The sequence below is a fragment of the Lepisma saccharinum genome, chromosome 27, assembly GCF_977018435.1.
Source record: "Lepisma saccharinum chromosome 27, izLepSacc3.1, whole genome shotgun sequence".
NCBI classification, from domain to species: domain Eukaryota; kingdom Metazoa; phylum Arthropoda; class Insecta; order Zygentoma; family Lepismatidae; genus Lepisma; species Lepisma saccharinum.
Window position 1 is genome coordinate 58,365,242 of NC_139255.1, and position 14,382 is coordinate 58,379,623.

Genomic DNA, 14,382 nt, shown 5'->3' on the forward strand with positions numbered 1-14,382 from the left:
ACTCAGTGTTTTTAAGTTGATTTTTTAAAAAAACATTCCGGGGGAAGGCCTCCGGACCCCTTATAAACTAGGGGATATTCAATAACCCTCAGGTACATCATATTCTTCTCCCAGAGTCTGCCCCCCCAAAACAAAAGCTCAAAATCCGCCCATGTGGCCCACCTACATCTTAGTCATCCATCCAGTGGCTCGCCAACACCAGAAAATCTTCCCCTGCCACTGATATTGCTTCGAGTTCATTTTCTCCCTGGTTTTTCTTTACTTCTTTCATCGCCATCATAAACTAAAATTTTTTTCAGAAATAAACTAACAACATCAGTTGGGGTTGCCTGACCCCTCCGACCCCCCACGGCTCGGGTGACCCTGCCGCAGTTGGACAGATGGGTGACCCTTCTCGTGTATCACCAATGAAAGTCGTTCGGTCACTGGGTTATCCAAACTTGCCCATCATCCACAGAGTGTTTCCTGCTGTGAGCACCTTTCAAGGTCTTCTTGTTGAAACGCCGGTCACTTGGAGGGGTTTAAAAAACTCGATTCGTGAGATTCCAGTTTTGGAGTTATCTGTTCTCCCGGAAGACTGTGGAGGAGAGATACATCAACACTGACTCTTAGTGGGCGTACGCTTGTATCTTACCTTTGAGAGCAGGCCCGTAGCCAGCATTTTATTTCTGGGGGAGGGGGGTGGAGCACTAATCTGGCGTCGCCAGAAATCTTTGTAGAGACAGTCAGGCCCTTGATAGAAATTCATTAGTAGAAATAAGGATGACAATAATAATTATTACCACGGTTATAATTGTCATTTTACGATAATAACTATTATAAGTCATTAATAATAAACCAATTCTAATCATTTTTCTTTATTATTATTGTATGAATAATCGATCCACCGTTTGAGTGAATATTCAACACAAGTGTTGCCCATTATTTTTCTTATACTTTGTACAGTTAGTGTACTGAAATTCATAGTTATTGTATTTTGTTATTAACTTTCACACATTCCGTTAAAGACAAGCTTCAAAAGTTAGGGGTAAATTTTTGCATAAAGTTTATATTCTGTGACTTCTTACAAAGAAAATTATAAATTTTGGAAACTGTGAATCCATTTATTCTTTTGATTAAATGGTATAATGTAAAAATATAAACTGGTTCCTCTATTATACACTAAACTTTTCGGGATCTAATGTTTAATCCTGCTAAGAAAGTAAAATTAATTGCCACTATATACTATTTATATTAGATATTTGTAGGATTTCGGTGGGCTTCCCCTCCTTAGCTCTCCCCTTGGCTACGTGCCTGTTTGAGAGCACGTGTGTTGCAAGTATAAAAGGTAATGAAAGACACCCTGAGATGTGAGGGGAAACATGGTGCCATGAAATACAACAGATGAAATCAGGGTGGATTCTTTTAACTAACTAACTAACTCTCTAGCCTTCTTATACCCGAAGGTTCATGGCTGCAGCAACACAGTCCTTCCATCTGTCCCTATCTTGAGCAAGATCTATATACTCTTTTCCATCTCTACCTATTTCCTTTAGGTCCATCTCAACGTTGTCCCTCCATCTTCGTCTTGGCCTTCCTACAGGTCTCTTACCATCAGGTTTCCCAACAAGAATCCTGTAAACTCATCTTTCCTCTCCCATTCGTGCCACATGGCCTGCCCACCTAAGTCTTCTTGATTTAATTATTCTAATAATATCTGGACATGAATACAAATTATGTAATTCTAAATTATGTAACCTTCTCCACTCACCTGTCTCCTCATCCCTTTTAGGATTGTTTTAAATTAGGTGATTTTGTCGAAAGAGAAATATCGCTGATTTAAATCACTCTAAATAAATAATTTATAGATAATGTACATAAGGATTTTGTAGATATCAGAAACACTTTTGGTGAAAGTACATTAATCTCGCAATCATTTAATGGTGATTATAAGGTTCTAAGAAAGGAAAATAAAGGAAACAAAATATATGTACTGATGGAGTGAAGCTCATACGAAAGGAAATGTAAAGACAGGATTTCTTTTGATTTAAAATTCAATAATTTTATGGGCAAAAATAGTAAACATTTTGTGTACAAAAATATACAAAATACTAATCATGTTAAACCATAAATAGTGTCGTATCAATCCATAGGATTGTATGTTTATTTTATTAAGTCTCTCTGAACGCTTCATGTTGACCAGGGCATTCACTTGTTTTTCTCTCAGCTGTCTCAAGCCTCTTAGGCATGTTTACAATGCATTGTGTTGTGCCATGCAAACCTCCTGAGCATTCAGGAAATAGGTAACACTTCTGGGTTTGGTGTCAGCGGTTTGCATGGTAGCAATTATGATAATAAACACGATTCGGCGATTCGGCATCGAGGAAGAGCTCGATGGCCAGGGAATATAGAGGTGAGACAAGCTGGGAAGGGACTGGACTTTGGGAATTGAGTTGGTAGAGAGAGGAGGTCAGCAAGGCAGGAGGTCGATAGTGGAAGCACGCTCTGGTCAACAAATAGGAGAGAAGCGCACAGAGGACTTCGCTATTTTCATTCAGCTAAGAGACTTCAGTTAGACAGGTAATTATCCTACACCCAGCCATGATACAGGTTCAACGGTTCACAAAATCCAACGAGTTGCCATTGTCTTTTCAGTAGTTTAATTCCTTTGTGTAATTTGTACCTTTCGCATGCCAAGCAATAACTCGTCATGTCAATGACGAGTGGTCTCATCAAGAGGATGAATGATGAGTAGTTTACATCACCCCATCAGTTAACTGGTTCAGATCCCACGAACTTTAAGGTTCGTTACGTGGTGGAGATTAGCGGGTCTTTTCATTTTTTTTCAGAAAATGAAAAGAGTTACAGTTAAAGTTTTAACCAGTTTAAATTCAACCCCACCCCAAAGTTTGTTACATGGTTTTAAATTCAAACTCACCCTAATATTTTGCTCATTTATGTAGTTTTGTTAGTATGTCCTTGCCATATTTTATTTTGAAAATACATAGGGCTTAAAGCTTTTGCATTTATGGGGGGAGAAGAAGTTATTGGTGCCATGATAGATGTCGAGCTTTCACCTTGCTGACGAACTCGACGAAACATTAGACAAATTATTGGATATAGCACGAGGAACTACAAGTTTTAATTTAGATGTCAGCGGCCCAGCTGCAAGTTCCACCCCCAAGTTTAAACGTAGCCCAATTTTAACTAGACGCCTTCAGCGAGAATTATTGGAAAAACAGAGATGTGAACCACAATTAGAGCAACAGGATCAGGATTTTAGAGATTTAGACCAAACACAATTCGCAACAATGGCTCAGTCGCAGTTTGTTCCCCCAACTATTTTAGAGGGTATCCCATTTCAGGGGATAGCCGGGGAGGACGTTTCAAAATTTTTAGATAAAGTAGATAGCCTTGCCATATTAAATGGATGGAATAATGCCCGTAAACTAGAATTATTTCCAGCCCTTCTGGCCGGGCCAGCATTACGGTGGTACCAATCCTGGAAAGATGGTACAGACAATCAGGAAGTTACTTACGAGGAGATACAGAAAAAATTTAAAGACGAATTTACAGGGTCCTTGGATCAACTCCAGATCGAGGAGCAAATTCGATATAGGTTACACAAAGAAACTGAGCCAGTTACGAATTATGTTCGGGACAAACAATTACTTCTACTCAAGGCAGACCCCAAAATGAGTATTCAACAACAGATCAAGCAGATCATATTAGGCTTACAGGTGGATTACATGAAAGATATCCACCATAAAGAGTATGAGTCTGTGCATGGGTTGCTTAAGGATTTAAAATCCTTTGAGAAACTCCAATTTTTGATGAGACAGCGCAAGCTGAAGGAATTGAGGTACGAAGAGCAAAGAGAGAGTTTATTCTCTCCTTTGCATAATACACCAGCACTTTCGCAACAGCAGCAGATTTTACTGCAGAGTAACAATCTGGCTACTGCTGAGTCAGCGCAAGCGCGACCCACTTCAGACATTGAGGCAAAATTTAAAGCATTGCAAAAGGAGGTTGAGCAACTTAAGTTATTTAACAATCCTCACAATACCAAAGCTCAAGTCCAGGCTCAGGAAACTGGTCTGGAAGCGAGATTAGCCAGTCTCACTTTGAGATTGAACAGCATGGAGGATCAAAAACAGAACCCTGGCACCGACTCATCTACTCCACAACAGTTTAGAGAACCTTTTTATAAGGATAATCATCAGTCAAGTAATAACTATAGAGGCTCCTATCGGGGTAATAATAATAGACGACAATACAACAGGGGGTACAGGAATGGACGTAATCATAATGGTAACAACTCAGATCGCAATAGGCGATACGGTAATACCCAACAATGGCGAGGACGTGGAAACTTCCGCGGACAGAACTCGCGGGGTTCCTCGTCTTCAGCAGGGCGAGACCAGGAACACAGGGAAGAGCAACGGGGGAGACCACGCTGCTCAATTTGTAATTACCCTAATCACACAGCAGCCACTTGTTTTCAGAACACGGAGGCTTTAAACGAACAATGACTGCCCATAGAAGAGACGTATGCGCAGATTTCGTTGGTAAACAGATATCAGTCTCTACTTTCCCCTATGAGGAATTAATTTATATTAACGCAGTATTAGGGGGACAACGTCAGAGGTTTCTCGTGGATTCCGGAAGCCAAGTATCCGTCACCAGTGATCGAGGCATTCCTACAACCGCCAAACGTTTCAAAATTCATACGGCCATACGGGGAGTTGCCAAAGAACAGATTGAAATTAAAGAGATTGTCCTATTAACTTTTGCAATAAACGGCCGCAATTTTACCCATCCTTTTCGGATGATTCCAAATTTTGAACATGGGACAATCCTGGGAAACGATTTCTTAAGAGCGCATAAGGCAAATTTGGATTTTGATCAAAATCGACTCACATTGAGGAGATTTGGTACTCCTCCGCGAAACCAATTAAGGACGGAACACCGAAAGACCTTTGACGTTTCCATAAAAGTTGCTAGTCTGATCAGGGATTTATATGTGCCGGAATTTGTAACTTCCAGACAAATAAGAATCAAACCTAGATCTCATTTGTGCATTCCTGTCAAATTGACAAATTCTAGTAATCAAAATTTAACTTATTTGGAGCCAGATTTACAGTTTCAAATGGACACAGGCTTAATGGTGCCTCGAGCCATTGTAAATCCGGAGTTATTTTTAATTTGGATTACTAATCCAAATTCTTACAAAGTTAAAATTAGAAAAGGGGCACGCTTAGGTACCGCAGAGGCATGGCAAAATCCAGTACCAGCTTCGCGTCATATTGCAGACGACGAAGGACCTAACGTTATGGTGACCAAGGAGACTGGCACCGTGACAAAACCAGTGCACGACATTACTAAATTTGACATAAATCCAGCATTAGAACCCGATCAGAAATTGCAACTTAGGCAATTATTAGAGAAGTATGTAGATGTATTTTCTTGGTCTGAGCAAGACATTGGTTGTGCCACTAATTATACGCATCGTATAAAGTTAAAGGACGATTCGGAATTTCACGTCCCAGCCTACCCTATACCAGTTCACCTGCGTAAGGAAATTAACCAGCAAATTGACAACTTGCTAGAAGCAGGGGTCATCAGTCCTACGACATCACCGTACAATTCACCAGTTTTTCTTGTCAAGAAGAAATCAGGAGCTTATCGCATGGTGCAAGATTTTCGATTACTGAATGCCAGGTCCGTTTTCGACGCAGTTTCAATTGGAAACATCTCAGAGATATTGCACAATATGGCCGGTAAGAGCTACTACTGTAGTGCTGACTTGAAACAGGGATTTTTTCAAATACCATTAGAAGAACAATCGAAAAAGTACACTGCCTTTACTATACCAGCCAGGGGACAATTTGCGATGAATTTTACACCTATGGGACATGTGACTTCTCCTGCGGCAATGACCCGATGTGTTCAGCTCGCTACAGCGGGGATGAACGACAATAATTTCGCCTTTTATATCGATGACATGTTTGTTTTTGCCAATACATTTAAGGATATGTTGGTCAATTTAGAGAAAATGTTTCAATGTTTACGATCTGCCGGATTGAAATTGGCTGTACCTAAATGTTCATTTGGATACTATGAGACAATTGCCTTGGGCCACAATGTGGGCAAATATGGCTATCGTATAAGTGATAGAATACTGTCATCCATTAAGAATTATAAGGTTCCCACCACCACGAAGAAGGTTAAAATGTTTTTAGGTCTTTGCAGCTACGTGAGGAAATATGTCAAGAATTTTTCTGATATTGCATCACCATTACAGGGTTTAATTCGTAAGGGCAAGAAATTTACATGGGGTCCTGAACAACAATCGGCATTTGAGAAATTAAAGGAAGCTCTAATTACTGCACCTGTTTTGTTACCGTACGATCCAGCGAAGAACACCAAGGTTTTCACCGATGCTTCATCTCATGCGGTCAGTGGCGTATTAATGCAGCCCAATGCAGAAGGAGAGTACTTGCCATGTGCGTACTGTAGTAGAACGTTGACCGACACTGAAAAAAGATTGAGTGTTATTGAGCAAGAATTAACAGCAATTTTATATGCTTTCAAATCATTTAGATTTTATCTTGTTGGGCGCCATTTTGATTTATACACAGACAACAAAGCAATTACGTACATTAGGACATCCCGTAATTTGAGCTCAAAGCTTCTTCGATGGAGCAACCTTTTGGAGGATTTTTCATTTACACCGATCCATGTTAAAACTACGGAGAATATCGCCGATCCCCTCAGCAGAGAATGTGGAGAAAATGTAGAGGATGGCAACACTGAAGAGGACATTCCCGAACCCAGGACACTTACTTTATTTGATGCAAGCACAGATGTCGCAGTACATCAGAGACAGGATTCATTTTTTGGCCCAATTATTAAAGTTTTGGAGGACCCAGACAGGGACGATGGAACATTACCTTTACACATCCAGAGGCAGGTCTATCATCATGTGTTGGAAGATGGATTATTGTATAGACAGCAGAAATTAGGAGCTACTACCAAGAAATTATTATGCATTCCCATGACGTTACGTGATTCTGTGATTGAGACACTCCACGCTTCACCCATAGGAGGTTCTCATCTTGGATTTACCAAGTGTTATAATGTGGCCTTACCAAGAATTTATTTTCCTAATATGAAGTTATTTATACAGAGGAAAATTAGGGAATGTATAACATGCCAGCAGAATAAACGCCGTCCAGGTCTACCAGCAGGGGAACTGTGCACTTTTCCCGCACAGAAGCCATTCCAGAGGATTTGTCTAGATTTTTCAGGCCCATATCCTCCTTCATCCAATCTTCGTCATCGATACATAATCGCTGCCACAGATTTTGGGACGCGCTATTTAATAGCCAAACCAGTTGCAGATTGCACGGCCAGTACAGCAGCAGAATTTGTGTACGAAGAGATAGTGTTACGCTACGGAGCCCCAAAGGATATTTACACGGATCGGGGATCTGCATTTAAATCTAAGCTTTTCCAGGAACTTGGCACTAAATTGGGAATCACCATCAAGTTTTCACCAGTCGGTCTTCATAACTCTATAGGTCTTTCGGAACGTAACCACGGGGTCTTACAGAGTATAATGAAGTGCTATGTTAATTCAAAACATACAGATTGGGTCCAATATTTACAGCCAAGTGTATTTAGTTACAATACTACCAGGAATCAGAATTTGCGGTATAGCCCATTCTTTTTAGTACATGGATTCCAACCTACTTTGCCCTGGGAGCTTGCATTGCACACACCAAGTTGTGAAAATGTGGAGAATGATGTACGGTTCCGAGTATTGGAGAAAGCAAGAACCAATGCTACGGATAACTTAGCAAAACGACATGTTGAAGTGAAGAAATATTATGATCAGAAGAGGAAACAGATCAAGTTTCAACCAGGCGATCAAGTATTAATTTTTGACAGCACCCAGAAAATTGGAACCGCACGGTGCTTTTCAGGTATTTATAAAGGCCCAGCTACAGTTATTCGAGAAGAGAATCCGAATACATACCTGGTGGAATTCCAAAATAAGCGCGGAAAGACAGTAGTGGACTCTATTGCCGTCCAGAGACTCAAAAAATATTATGCGCCAGATGACGGTGAAGGCGAAGAAAATTTGGCAGGTGAAGATGAAGATCAGCAAGAGGACAACGCGGACTCACGCGCGGACAATGGTCACTAAAATTGAAAATTTATATAAGTAACAGATTTAACATTTTAATTCACTTGCGTGACATAATAATAATTTATAATAAAATAGCACTAATAATATTAATAATTAAAAGCAGACTTATTATTTAATAATGTGCTTTAGGCACAAAAGTTTTTGCAGTATGTAATAATACTAGCTCAGTGAATACATCACTAGAATTTTATAGTTACTCTTCAGAAGAAGGTATATGATTATATTAGCAAAGTTTATTTTTAAGCGCCAGTTATGAGAATATTTATATTATATGAATATGTAGACGTCGACGTCAAGATTTTATTGCGCTCCACTAACAAGTATTTTCCTTCGGATATTGGATCATGACCAAAATCCTGGAAATCCATTCTGCCATCGCAGAATGATTATGAGTAAACCACAACGGTTTTAGTTTTAAAGCTTTGCCACAATAATATGCTAAGCATATTTTAGAATGAGTAGAGAGAATTAAAGATTCTTCAAGTTTTAGTGATGTTAGTATTTTAATGCATTTAAAGATCGCATAAATAATAATTATTATTTTATTTCAGGTAGTCAGGAGTAAATCAGTCTCAAAATTTTTTCCTTACCTTGTACCTCAGTACGGTTCGATTGATTTCAAAGAATTTAAACATAAAGTTCACACCTGAAAATAAGATAAGTTAACCAGTGCTAATAAATTTAGAGAATAAATAAATTATATTAAATAAATAAATCACGCAGATAATTTGAGCCTAGAGTCAGAAATAATTAAAAGTTGAGTTAAAATATTTACTAATTAGACTAGGCAGGCTTAAAGTACGTGTTAGCTTTGAAGAACTGTTTGTTTTGATTGCCTAAGCAACATGAAAATCATTGCGATTTTAGTTATTTTAAACGGATTACTTCCACACGTAAAAGCTTCTAATTTTATTTATCTGTTGAACAAGTCCTTTGACTATCCTTATAATATAATTACAATTTTATTATTAACAACATTTATTATTAGTATTTTTATAATTTTCATAATCTGTTATTTTCAATGTCACCGCAAGAAATCTATTACTTATGACCATGAGTGTACCAACGAATTACCGTTAAGCAAACTTAATGATTCACCGCCCATTGAGCAGATTTACGACGATATTGCACCAATTGTTGAAGTGGTACCATTGAAAACAATAAATCCGCCGCTGCCGCCTCCACTCCCTCAGTCCATTATTATTCAACCTAGGGTACAAGAAGAAGTTCAGGATGCATCCAGAAATAGTTTAGTCACTAAAGACGACAGTATAGATTTGCCGAAGAATATGTTATCCGTTAAAGATAGAGTTCAGACATTTGCCGTAAGCAAGGGTCCTAATTTTGTTCCAAACAGTCGCAAAATGGAAAGTGAATTGCCTATTTCACACTGTGTTCAGCCAGTTGTACAAATTAAAGAGTTATTTGCGAATCAGTCACCAGTAAAAGTCGAGAAAGTTTCAAGTGTTACTTTAAAAGCAGAAAGTAAGCCAAATTTTCAGGTTCCCGAACCTGTTGTTTCGTTTACAGACCACATTTTCTACGACTTCATGTTCACCTAGAATTTTATATTAATTACGATTCAAATTTTAAGTATTATTCATTTTTTTTACGTTTGATTGTACCTTATGCAAGGTTTATTAGTCATTTAGTTTGCTAACAGCTTCCCAACTGTTGTTATTTTACGAGCACGGAAGTGTTCTAGTAACACGCTATCGTAAGCGCAACGAAGTTTTTTTTTTTTTTTTTTCTCTCATCCAATTTATTACGTCATTTCAAGTCCTTGACTTTATTTCGAACTCCCGCAGCGCTTACTAGACTTTGTTCGTAGTAAGTTAAAGTTTTGTAAACAGTTACGCGTCATTCAATGTATCAGCGAACCATCGCCTTGCATTTTCTCTCTCCGTTCCTTTGCTTGCTGCTCGAAACAGCGACCTTTTCCCCTCCACCTCCCGAACGGAACCCGAACTTCCCCGAAGTCGCCGATCACGGCAGCGAACTTGACTGAGCTTTCGTTGTCGCCATAGAGAAATTTTCAGTTACGTCCAGCGACCACAAATGCAACCTTGCACAATTTAGAATGTCTGGTATCAGCGAATTCCTTTCTCCGCACGGAAGCTCCCGAGTACTTTGAACACGCTAGAAGCTTAGAAAACACTTAGCATTGAGATTACATCAGCCAGGGGCGGTCGTCCATTAAAATTTTAGGGAATCAGTTTAGTTACACATATAGCCATCAGAATTTGATTTTTACGATAGAAGTTCATGTAAACAATGTTAGGGATATTTTGTTCTATATAGATAAATAACTTTTGCCATAAAACGTCGCATTTATGCACTTCAGACTAATCACGACCAATAATTTTCAAAGGAACAACAAGACGAATTTTTTTTGCATTTTTCTCGAAAAATTTTCCCGTTTTTCATAAGAGATATTTATAGTAAGTAAATTTTTTGGGAAATCGACGTACATTTGGTTTAAATCAGGATAGAGATAAACGAAATTTTGATAAAATCAGGGAAATTTCTACAAAAGGGCAATTTTAGCACTTTATGCACTTAGAGTAATCAAATTTGTCAGCAACATGCCAAGGCTAAGCCTCGGTGATTAGCACAGGCATGTGCAGCAAAAGTCGCCACGGCATCGTTAGCCTTTCCAAATTTAAACAGAGTGGTTTATCACAAATGTTGCATTTGAGAAATTATTATTATTATTAGTCAGTTTTAGGAAAATTTTGTTCACTTACCCTAATCCAAGTTGAAGTCGAATACTTTCCACTCCTTGCAACCGAGAAATAGGTCCCCTAGCCACAGGAAGTCTTCCTGCAGCATATCCAGCTCCCGCTGGAGGTAGAGCCTTCTGCGGAAGTTTCGGGAACCGGTTGTCAAAAGCTGCTCCCGTTTTTTAATTTCCTCCCAATACTCCCGCACAAGGTCCTCCAGTTGGGATAGGGTCCCTATTTCTCGGAGCACCCTATCCTTAATAGCATAATTTACAATCAATTTGGTTCTCCAACCCCACGTTGGACCCAGGAGCACTAGGGGGAGGTAGTTGAGTATGTTTTCTGCGATTTCTGGTACTCTCTCCAATTCACTTATCCAGAAATCGTACGGCTCGATATCTATGTGGCCCATGATTTTCACTCACTGAAGAGTTGCGGTATCCTTTCCATCCTTCGCATGATATTGCTGATGTGGTATTTCCCACCCCTTCCCTAACATCGATCTAGTTACTTATCTGATCCCATACTTTGTTATTACATCAGCATAATTTTAGCCTTACTAAGGTATATATCCCAACGTCAAGCTGTACTGATGCAGGAAAATTTTTTTTACAGAAGCATGGCTACTAGCAGAATTACTTTCCTATTTTGGATTTTAATCCTACTCCTATCCCTGATTCATTTTAGTGGATCTTTACCCAACAATGAACAGTCGCAAGACATATTTTTTAAATCATTAGGCTTATATTATGAGAGACAAGGGTTAACCATTCATAGTAGTAAGAATATTTTTACAACTGTGAATATATTCATCGATGCACATATTCAGGCTGACAATGATTCCGCATGTGCGCAATGGAAAGTCATTCATAATGATACCAGCACCAAAATTAATGATTATCTTACCGAAATTTCTCAGTATTTCCCATGTAAATTTACAGTAGGAGACGTAAGGCCTAATTGCCAAAATTTATATCAGAATGTTACTAATATTCATAACAGGGAAAAGAGGCAGATTTTTCTTAATTTAATAAATTTGTTTAGTGCAGGACTTTCGGTTTTCAACACCATGTCAGTTCATCATTTATCCCAATCAGTTAAAACTTTAGCAGCCAATCAACATCATATTATTCAAGAAGTACAGAATATGAAACAGAGTCAAGTAAAAATGGTGAACATTGTTAATGGGATTTTGGTAGTTTTAAAGCAATCAGTTTTGCATTTAAAGGAAGAATTATTAGCCAAATTTTGTTACGATTATAATGAAGAGAGACACATAGTTGCCTTATTGCACGCCTCTGAGATGATTGAGCGTTTAGATTTTATAATTATGGAAATAGCCTCAGGAAAATTATCTTATCACATTTTAACTCCTAATTGGCTCCGTACATTTATTCAGCATCATCCCGATTTTAAAGATTCACTTTATAAAACAGACATAGGATTATTTTATTCATTGACCAAAGTATATTTGATTAATTATGAACCCAGTAGTAGATCATTTCATTTACTTTTAGAGACACCTTTAGTACAGATGAATGACATCGCTCCTATTTTTAGAGCAGTTAACTTAGGCATTTTGCATAACAATTCATGGTCTCGCATTAGAATCCCAGAGTTAACTTACAGTATGCAACATAAGGGAAGTCCACGATTAGTGCAAATTGTTGAGAGTGCATGCGAGCTTAAAAACTTTTTTTATCTCTGTTCGCATAGTGAAGTTACCATCGATAGAGATGTACAGTGTTTAGAGGATTTACTTCTACACAACAGTTCAGTTTCTTGTAGTTTTGAAGTAAAGTCTATTACTGACAATAAATTATTTCAGTTTATCAGAACACGCAATGGTATTTTAATATCAGGTTCAGGTCAATTTATTGTCATTCAGAATTTGAATAATAATTTGAACACGCACAGATCAGTTCAGCTTACCGAAGGCCAATCTTTATTTTTTAATTATCAGGATTTTTCGCAAATTATTGTGGATCAACAAATTTTACACACAAGAATGTTAGCTTTCGAACAAGTAAAAATGAAGGAAATTGAGTTACTACCTAATATTCCCAAGAATTTATCTGATTTCACTATTCCCCAATGGACTCCGCTTGAACTTGCTTTAAAACAACTTAATCAATCAATTAGTAAGAACATTTCATTTCAAGAATTAGTTCTAAACCCTTTGCCCATGTCGATATTAGTTTTTGTTATTTGGAATGTTTTATTAACCGCAACCCTAGGATATTATTTGTATAAACATTATCAGCTTTCTAAACAGATTAAGTCAGAGCAGCGCAGTAATAATTAATAGGTTAAGGCAACACATTAATCATGGACATTAATATTTTTAATTACGGTTGGATATTTTATTTAAATTTTCCTTATTTATTTTCAAAAAGTTATGGCAATTATTTTATCAATTTATTTTAATCATATTTTATTTTTGATGAGACAATTTAATTTAATTTTAAAAGAAAAGGCAGTGGAAATTAGTTGGTTTTGTGTACATGCGTACTTGAATTATATATACCCATCCTATTGCAATTTCCTTTCTTTGTCATAATTTTTCCCTTTTAACCTAACCTGTCTATACGGAACGCCATGGACAAGCAATGCCTACACCATCCATGGGCATTTTTCATGACGGACATCCGCAAGCAGTCTACTATTACCAGGCAGAAAGACTGAGTATCATTCTACGAGGGAGACATGCAGATATTTTAAGTACTATTTCAAGAAGAGACTCGTCACCACCAATTTGAGGGAGACATGCAGACATTTTTACTTATTACTGCACGGAGACTACCTTTTACATGAAGGATGTACAACCATACATTTCCCAATATAGCGGACTACACATTATCAACAACACCTAGTGATGGAGCTAAATAAAATTCCCCTCCACACTGTTTGCAGTTAAAACAACAACTTTTCCCCATCTCCGAAGTTTTACGGGTAATTTACTACATTTTTATATTGCCCCAATGCAGTCAAGACGACAAGCAATCCAGAAAGAAGAGGAAGCAGAGAAAACATACATTCTACAAACAGCAGTTCTGGTCACAAACAATAATTACAGAATTGTGCTACAGTGTTTCTACACATACACATGTGAGCTCCTATCATGTGTATCTATTTGGTCATTTAACATGCATTATGGGAAACAGTACTTTTCCATAGTCCTTATATACATTTTCAGTTTTGTGTCATGCATAAGAACTAGTTTTATATGCATTTAAGTTTACATTTTACTGCAAGGAAGCGACAAGCATCAGTGCATCAATTAGTGCATATTTTTGTTTTAAGAAGAAGTTTTTACAATGGATATCCAATTGCACATGCAAGCTATAACAAGCATAGCTACAGTACTTTCAAACATTGCAGACAGTATGCTTTAGTTTTATGCAAATGTTTTTTCCAAATAGTTAATTGTGTTTCACCAATATGGTACATAATTAGAAATACAAT